This window comes from Arachis ipaensis, chromosome B10 (assembly GCF_000816755.2).
Source record: "Arachis ipaensis cultivar K30076 chromosome B10, Araip1.1, whole genome shotgun sequence".
Classification (NCBI taxonomy): Eukaryota; Viridiplantae; Streptophyta; class Magnoliopsida; order Fabales; family Fabaceae; genus Arachis; species Arachis ipaensis.
The window spans coordinates 32,866,304-32,875,810 of record NC_029794.2 but is presented as its reverse complement, the minus strand read 5'-3'; the positions used below and the strand labels follow the sequence as shown (position 1 = coordinate 32,875,810).

The window sequence follows — 9,507 nt, the reverse complement described above, 5'->3', positions numbered from 1 at the left end:
CTAAAATGGCATCGTTTCATGCCAACCTCCCACCCTGTTTGAATGAAGCAAAGAACCCTAAGCAATGTTCTGAAAATCGGTTCGAATCGGCCAGTCGAACCGGTCAAACCGTGAACCGAACCCAAAAACGATTCGGTCAATCAGCATAACCGCAAAATCTGAAAACCAGAATTGAATCGGTGAACCGGCCTGTAACCGGTCGGTCGAACCGAACCGTGATCCGGCCGGTTTTTTGGCTGTCAACAAAACGCTGCCGTTTCCAAGGTTCTGAAACCCTAAATGGCTAAATCAATTACCAAATTCCTAATTCCCTTCTCAGTTCTCATTCATCGAGCTTCAGTGAAGCTGCTTCAGAGGTGAGAACGCCTCAGTGCCTCACTCTCACACGGGTCGAGCCACCGCCGTCGAGCCACCGCCGTTGAGCCACCGCCGTCGAGCCACCGCAGTCGAGCCACCGCAGCAGCCGTCGAGAACTGAGAACGCCTCACTCTCACACGGGTCTAGCCACCGCCGTCGAGTCACCGCCGTCGAGCCACCGCAGCAGCCGTCAAGAATTGAGAACGCCTCACTCTCACCGTCGAGAACTGAGAACGCCTCACTCTCACCGTCGTCCCTTTGCTGTCTCCTACTCTCCCTATTGCATGTTCTGTTGAAGCCTTGAAGGTGCCTTCGAGCTTCCAGAGTTCCAGGTAACATTTTTTTTAGTTATGGTTGTTTGATTCCTGATGAGTTTGATTGAGTATTTCTTTGAATCTTTGATTTTGTGAAGCTCTGTGACAGTCACATGATGAACACCGAAACTGTAAACTTTGAAACTCTGTCTCCCAATTTTATTTTTCTTTGAACTGTGTAGTGTGAAACTCTGTGAACTGATTCAACTGATCCTGCTAAACTGAACTGTTAACTTTGGTTAATAATTGTTGTTTACTGATTACTGAAACTGAACTGATTGATTGTTGAAGCATGATTAATTGTTGAAGACTTGAAGCTGATTGCTTGAAGGGTGAAGCATGATTAATTGTTGATAGATTTTTTTTTCTTGTCTCTGTTCTCAGGAAATCATTCAGCTATCCTTTTTCTTTCAACCTGATGGTCCAGTGATTGGAAATGGCTCCTTTAAATCGTCATTCTTATTTCCAGGGTATGAATGAGTTTCTATTCCTTCATAACTACCTACATTTGTATGTTTTCTTTTGTTGTCATGTTGATTTTTGTTTATATAAAAGAAGAATTTTATCTGGGTCCACCACCGAAAGATAAGCTTCCCGAGATATATTCTCCTTTGTTAAACTTTTGGATATTGCCACTGATAATATATAATCCTGTTTGTAATATTTGTGCAGAATTCTACACAAGGTTCGGTATTGTTAGGGGCAATTTCGTATGGAAAACTGTCATTTTCAGAGGGGGAGAATAAAAATTCAGAAAAGCACCCTGCATCATATCAACTAATAATACACAAGGTTCTGTATTGTTAGTGATTAAATGTTTGTTCTAAACCCTGCTGCTACTGTTTTTTAATTTATGAGTATGCTATTTTTGAATTTTTGTTGTTAGATTTATTGATTTCAGAGTTTAGGGTGATTCATGAAATTGAGAATTGGATTGTTGGTACTTTTCTAACCCTAAGCCACTAATCCGAGACTCTCAGTGCCGTGGACCCACCCCCAACCCCAACCGGCTTCGCTCTCTGCTCTCTCGAGCTCGGCGTCGACATTTGGCAGCCCCTTACCCTCACCTCGCCACTCTCTCGAGTTCGGCGTCAGCAACCCCTCACCCTTACCTTGCCATCTCTCGTCGCTCCCCTCATCCGTCAGTCGTCAGTTCGTGACTCTCAGTCTCTGGGTCTCTCACCTCGTCTCTCTCTCGGTCTTTCATCGTGACCCTGCGTAGTGCGTTCGCTTCGTCGGAACCAGTGAAGCAATATCTGCTCCCTCGGGTGCTGGTGGTGGTCGTCTAATCAACCAGGTGAGCTCCAGTTTTCGATCCTGTTCTTTCTCTAGTTCAATGTTGATTTCGGTGAATCTGGTGGTTGTTGAATGTGGGTGTTGCTGTTTTATTTAGTTTTTAGAGTTGTTGTTGCTGTTCTTTCTCTGGTTCAATGTTAATTTCGGTGAACCTGATGAAATTTTAGAGTTGTTGCTGTTCTTTCTGTTTGTTGAATATTGATTTTTTAGAGTTGTTGTTGGTGAATCTGAGCAAATTTTAGTTAGAATTGTTGTTGAATCTGATAGTTGCTGCTGTTGTATTTGGTTTTTTAGAGTTGATGTTGAACCTGAGAAAATTTTAGTGAACTTTGGTTAAATAGTTAAATTTTTTGTTAATTATCATTAGTGAACTTTGGTGGTGTTGCTGTTGTATTTGGTTTTAGAGTTGTTGAATTGGAGAGAATTTGAGTTAAAAACTTAGAATTGTTATTGAGTCTGGTTAATGTTGCTTTTGTATTTGATTTTAGAGTTGTTGAACTTGAGAAAATTTGAGTTAGAATTGTTATTGAAAACATAAGAACTTATTTAGCCTAGTATAAAAACTTAGAATTAACTTTTTTTTGGAACAAAACCACAGAATTATTTTTATAGATATTAAGAACTTATTTAGCCTAGTATAAATGAAGTTTGAATGATATCTCCTATGTACACAGCACAAGAAGTTGAGCTTATAATAACTATCATTTATTTTTTCTATCTTATAAGATCAGAAACTAATTGTAATACGCTTAAATTACTACTGTAACTTAATACTAAAACATAAATTGTTGTGTGGAACCGTAAAATGAGCATAAGCATCTAGTAATAAATGATTAAATAAAAGTTACATCTTTATGAAACTTCTTTAACTTTAAAAACATATCCCTTAATAGTAATAATTGTGGTCTTGTACTGTTTTGTCGGTTTCCACAAGAAAATGTTTCAGTAGTCACGAATCTTTGGTAAGAGTCTTATTAAGACACATGGTTTTGACTAATTCACAAGATCTCCGGCACAACTTGCACAAGAAAATGTCTCCCTAGCTAACATCATGCTCTTATTTTTTGCATCACTTTCTTTGACTTATTATTATTATTATTATTATTATTATTATTATGATTATTAACAACAATGAAAATCATGTTCTAAGGCGATGCATACAATGTTCAATTTAATTAGTGCAGAGAATCAAATAAAATTTGGTAACTAAAATGATAGGTTTTAGTTCTCATCAAAAGCATTCAAGCACCAAACATAATTTCACTGCTAACTAAAACATCACAGCATTGAAAATTTGAAATTGAACAAAGAATTAACATATTATGCAGTAACAGCACTAGCTGTGCAGAAAATCTTGCTTACTTTTTCTCTTTAATATGATCAATTACATCAATATATCAGTCACCAAAACTTCACTATACATAAATAATAAAATATAAAATAAGAAAGTTTGAATATGAAACAAACACCAGAAGACACAACTCAAAAGAAAGAAAAACAAAAAAGATTGGATCCAAATTCCAAAAACAATTGGTTTCCAAGAACAATATAGTTAAATGTTACCAAAATACTATTATGATGAAAACTAGTAGCAGCAAATTGGGCATCTAATTAGTCCATTTTCATTCCAATCAGGGCAACGCTTGAATCCACAATCACCAACCTCATCACTATCTTGTTCTTGTTCTTCATCACCATCATCATCATATTCATAGCCTTCATCATAGTAGATTTTGCAGCTTCCTCATAACAGCTTCCATTTGTTGAGACACTTCACAAATGGCAAGGAGTTGGTAAAGTATGCAGTCACCCGATTTGCCACTTCATTTCTCTCTTTAGAAAGGCTTTATAAGGAGAAAGGAAATATGAGAAGCATGTTCACCTCGGATAAATGGGTAAAGAATAAGTTGTAAAAGGAGGTAAATGGGAGGGAGGCAACAAAGATTGTTATCATGCCCTCCTTTTGGAATCATGTCAAGTACACCCTTAAGATCATGGGCCCTCTTGTTCGGGTGCTTAGACTTGTTGATTGGGAGAAGAAGCCACCAACGGAATATATTTATGAAGCAATGGAGAAGACAAAGGAATGCATCATAAAAACATTTCTTAATGATGAAAGCAAGTACAATGATGTTTTTAAAATCATTGACAATAGAAGAAATTGCCAACTTCATCGTCTGTTGCATGCAGCTGGTCATTTTCTAAATTCCGAGTTGTTTTATGACAATCCTTGCATTGAGATGGATTTAGAAGTTACAAAGGGATGGTTTGAGTGCATCATTAGATTGGTGTCAAGTCAAGCTATGCAATAGAAGATATTGGAGGAGCAAGCACTATACAAGACCGGCTATGGACTTTTTAGATCAGATTTTGCAAAATGTCAAAGAAAAAAGATTTCATCCGGTAAGATTGTTATAAATTTTACAAAGCTTTATAAATTTAGTTCGATTAAAAGCTTAGACAAATTTATTTTAATTTTATAGCATTTTGGTGGCAGACATATGGGCATGAAGCTCCAAACATGCGAGACCTTGCTATCAAGAGCTTGAGCTTGACTTGTAGTGCTTCAGGATGTGAGCGCAATTAGAGTATATTTGAGCATATTCATACTAAAAAAAGAAATAGACTTGATCATGAAAGGATGGAGAGTTTGGTCTTCATAAAGTATAACCAACAGCTCATAGAAAGGTACAACCTTAAAGATGAAGTTGACCATATTGCACTTAATGACATTGATGAGTGTAATGAGTGGTTAGTTGGAGAAATTAGGATTGACACCTTTTGAGATGCTAATAATTAATGTGGATGATGATGCTGATTTAGTTCATCAAGATGACAACACTTTGAGTTGGAACCTTGTGTTTGAAGCAATGGGAGGACATGAGCCTACGACAAATACTAGGAGAAGACAACAAAATAGGAAAAGAAAGGAACCTGCAACTACAAGGGGTGGTGCAAGTAGTGGACCAAGTCAGTCTAAGGCTTCAAAAAAAGGAAAAGGAAAGACAGTAATTGTGGAGGAGGAAGAAGAACCAGAATTTGAAGATGAAGAGGATTCTGAAAAAGAAGAAGAACATGAAGAGGAGATTCAATTTAATGATACTGAATCAAAGGATGATGAGGGGGCAAAGGGACACGATAATAATCATGTTATTGGATGAATTTGATGAGAGCTAGAATGTAGATGGTTCATAGTTTTTATGTTTTGTGTCTTTTATTTTACGGCTTGCTTATGACTTTTGAGTTATGATTTGCACTTGATGTTATGTTTATTTGCTATATTTGCTACTATATTTGCTACATTAATTGGATGTTTATGATTAGAAAGTTGCTTATATAGATAGATTTTATAATTTATTATATTTACAATTTTTCTGCATATTTTTTTGTACATATATGTGTATTTTTTTAGGTAATCCGTCATTTTCTCCATTTTCCGCAATGCCATCCGCTATAACTTTATGGCGGTTTTTTGGCTCACCTCCATAAGCCGCCATCAGCAATAAAAAACTATGGTAAGGAAAAGAATGGATTTTAACCGCAGTAATTATCGCCTTACTTATGAATCTTTTCAAAAACCAACATTTACTTATTCAAAATCCAAATTCATATTTCCATTATAAAATTTTGAAAGTTACTTAAACTGTATGAATGACCAACCTGTTCCAAGCATAGGTTCGTTAAGTCTATACTGAACTAGTTTGATCTTTCATATTTTACCAAGCCTTAACCATAAATCAATCACGGCCTCCAGCCCATCACATAATCAATCACAGCCTCTGACTCTAAAATAAAATCAATCAACAGACAAACCACCACAAGTAAATGCGCATATGAACCTTTACCAACTTACCAAATAATGGCCTCCGGCCCAAAGTAATCAAATCTCGGCCTTCGACCCAAAACAATATCAAAGCTCGGCCTTTGGCCCACATCAATATCAATTCTCAGCCTCTGGCCCAAAACAATATCAAACCTCGGCCTCTGGTCCACATATAATCACATACACGGCACCACACTCCAAACCAATAGGTCACAAGCACAAGCAATCAAACAAACAATTACACAAAGAAAGCAAGTACAACAAATAGTACAATTAGCAATTAACATGATGTCAATTAGGCAAGCTAAGTAATCATGCAAATCCAAAAAACTGCAAATAAATGCAGTATGATGCATGTCTGTTCTACTGGCCATGAGCTCATATGTTGGTTGTGTTGCCAGACCCGACATAAGTAAGCAGGATTCACCACCGTCCTTACCCAAAGGTTCCACAAACAAGCGAGATTTACCAACTGTCCTTGCCCAGAACACGCAAGCAGGATTAACCACCGTTTTTGCCTATCACATTAGACCACGAGTAAGCGGGATTAACCAACCGTCCTTACTGGGTATCTCGAACAAGCAGGATTAACCACCATCCTTGCTCGGGTTACAAACACAAACAATGTGCAAGCGAGATTTACCACCGTCCTTGCCAATCACATTAGTCCACGAGTAAGCGGTCCTTACCAGGTACCTCGAACAAGAGGAATTGACCACCATCCTTGTCCGGCACAAATATCAGTCAATGCACAAACGAGATTAACCACTGTCCTTACCGGAGAAGCCATGAAAAAGTGGGATTAACCACTGTCCTTGTTTTGGCATATCTCAGCTCAGTGTGCAAGCGAAATTTACCACCGTCCTTGCCACGAGTAAATATCAATTCACAGTAAAGTCTTTAATCAGTTTTTGAAATCACTAAGTTTATTAACCACACACTCATTCAGTTTACCAATTCCTTCATCTCGTGAGTAGGATAATACACCATCCTCATTGTGGGCAGGACAAGGTCACCATCCCCACTTAACCCTGAGCAAGTGGAATAAAGTCACAATTCTTGCATCTTACCCAGGCATGTATCATATCAATTAAACTTATTTTTTTCATCAATTCATCGTTAATCATAGTCTCTAACACATATCTCAATCAAAGTTTTCATCATAAGCCTCGCTTAATTCTCATCCAATTTCATGTCATCATAACCAAAAACCCCTTTCATTTATATTCGAGTAATTCAAATTCATGAACTCTGTGAGCGGGACAAAGCCACTATCCTCACTGTGGGCGAGACGAACTGCCATCCCCACAACATTCCCAACATCCTCTTTAACAAGTTTCATATAGAAAACTCAGTTTAATTCATTAAAATCCAACCCTAGCATATATAAAGTCTTAAAACAATTTATCAGAGTTCATATGGGGTCAAAAAAGCTAGTCAGATAGGCTAAAACAGTCAAAATCAGCATTTTCTAAAAAATAGGACAGTTGTGCGTACCCACGAGTTTACTTTTGTGCATATGCGCGGGATGTGCACGAAAAGAAGTCAATTTTGAATTTTCGAAAATTTCAAGTCATGCGTATGCATGATTCTACCCTTTCGCATACACATGAACACACGCACAAAAAATTCCAGTTCTGTAAAGTATGTCATGCGTACGTAGGACCCCAACTTTCTACAACTTCTGTAGAATTCAATTCTAGACCCTAATTTTTCAAAACTCATAACTTTTGATACAAAGTTCATTTTTCATCCATTCTTGGACTGTTTTGAAGATCTTTTAACTAGGTTTAATTTAGGATAGACTTCACTCAATTTCATGCTCCGAGCGCCAAGTTATGGCCTGTCGAAGTTGGTTAAAAATCCTCTTTTTTACCCAATTTCACAAAATGCTCATTTTGACCCATTTTCAAATCCAATTCAATTTTAAACCATTTCAAACCATTTATAAGCCTTGTCAACACTCAATTATCAATTTCCAACTATTCCAAACCTAGTCAACCCAATTCTAACTCGTTTAACATATTCTGTCAAACATACCCATTGACAACAACACACAACATTTCGCAATTCATCCAAAACTCATTCATTTAACAATCAATTCACACATGGAAATCACCACTTACCATGATTTACCAAATAGGGGATTCCTCACCTTATTGCGGCCTTAGGCCCAAACTCTCACATCAAACATCATTTAACTCAATTTCATAACTCATCCCAAGGCAATCTAAATCACAATTTATTTACTAATCAAACATACATTCTCAACCATTGTAAAGCACAACATTTACACTAATTCATCATTTAAGCACATCATCAATGATACATACCAATTCATGAGACTCGGATAATCACCAAAAATATAATTTTTATATTAATATCGATTTATAACAATCCTTGGTAATAAAATGGTTTCAAGAAAAATCCTAGTTTGTTGATGGCGATTTCCAACCACATGAATTTCCTTTATAATCCAACCCGAGCCTCGACCAAAGCTCCACACACCAAACCAATCTCCCAATTAACGTAATTTAATCAAATAACACCAAATTTCATACATTTCAATATAGGATTTCACATATAATGGGAAAAATAATGAAGGAATGTCCTCTTACCTTTTCTATCAGAACCTTGGGCAAAAATCTCGATAGGACACAAGATTAATCCTCCCATAAACATAAAAAATTGAAACTTCTTAACAGCTCAACTCCAAAAACGTGAAATTGAAGAGAATAGAAAATTAGAAAAGGAATTCAAAGTTTCTTACCACAATACTTAGACAGAATTGAAGAGGATGATGAGAGCAATGTGTGGTCATAAACAGCTTGTCAATCGAAGCTCTGGATTGGAAGTTATGGGATTTGAAGTTGATGATGAATAGTGACACTAGGGTTCACTTTCTTCTTTTCTCTCTATCCGAACTATCTCTCTCAAGGTGCTAAAATTTTATGAAGTTAGTGAAGTGGATGGGGTTTTAAGTGCTTTGGGTCATGGGCTTTGTGCCCGGTGAAGTTCCATTGCGATTTTTGCCCATTTGGCCCAACCTAAGGCCAAAATCTTTAAGATAAGTGTCCGGTTTTCGTTCTAAATATTGTTTCTTGTCATTCAAAAAACAAACTTCAAATCTTAAATAGCTCATATTTTAATTTTTAAAACTCCGGAGTCTTACGCAAAACATGTACTTTCCTTCCTCATCCTTATAGAAAGGTCGGGTTTCACTAGTTGGGTATACTTCGAAATAATAATTTTTGAAGTCGTGAAATGAGTCATCAAAAATGGAAAAAACTTTTCTACCCTGGATAGCTTGAAAAGTGGCCCAATGTTGTTTTTGGAACTAAAAGGTTTAGTTAGTTGGAAAAGGTAAAAAAAGATCCTAGGAAAAACAAGAAGATCAAACTCATGACAAATCAGTTGATACACCTTTATAAAACCCCAAAAATTTGGCTGGAATTGGGTCGGGGATACCTTGGTAGTCAACAAAACATCCATTTCAAAGTAAAAAAGGAAAGGTCACACCTAACTTTGTGAACAAACTTTCATACATGAACAAAAAATGCTCACTCGACGTACTATATCGGGCATAACAGATCCTTTCTTCGGGATCTCAAGCCTCTAGTATATAGTTTGCTTCATCCTCCCATTCCCTACAAATCCGATGTTTACGCCGGAACTCTTCTAACATCTCCTTATCTACTACTGACACAGCAGCTAAAA

The 9,507-nt window shown here is 37.0% G+C and overlaps 2 long non-coding RNA genes across 2 annotated transcripts; both read left to right on the top strand.

The window, feature by feature from the left end:
• On the top strand, window positions 296–1,575 carry LOC107624450. Its single transcript, XR_001616897.2, has 3 exons — window positions 296–689; window positions 1,056–1,141; window positions 1,344–1,575. It is a non-coding gene; the product is annotated as an uncharacterized LOC107624450 (long non-coding RNA).
• LOC110267719 lies at window positions 1,623–5,324 on the top strand. Its single transcript, XR_002355607.1, has 2 exons — window positions 1,623–4,370; window positions 4,451–5,324. It is a non-coding gene; the product is annotated as an uncharacterized LOC110267719 (long non-coding RNA).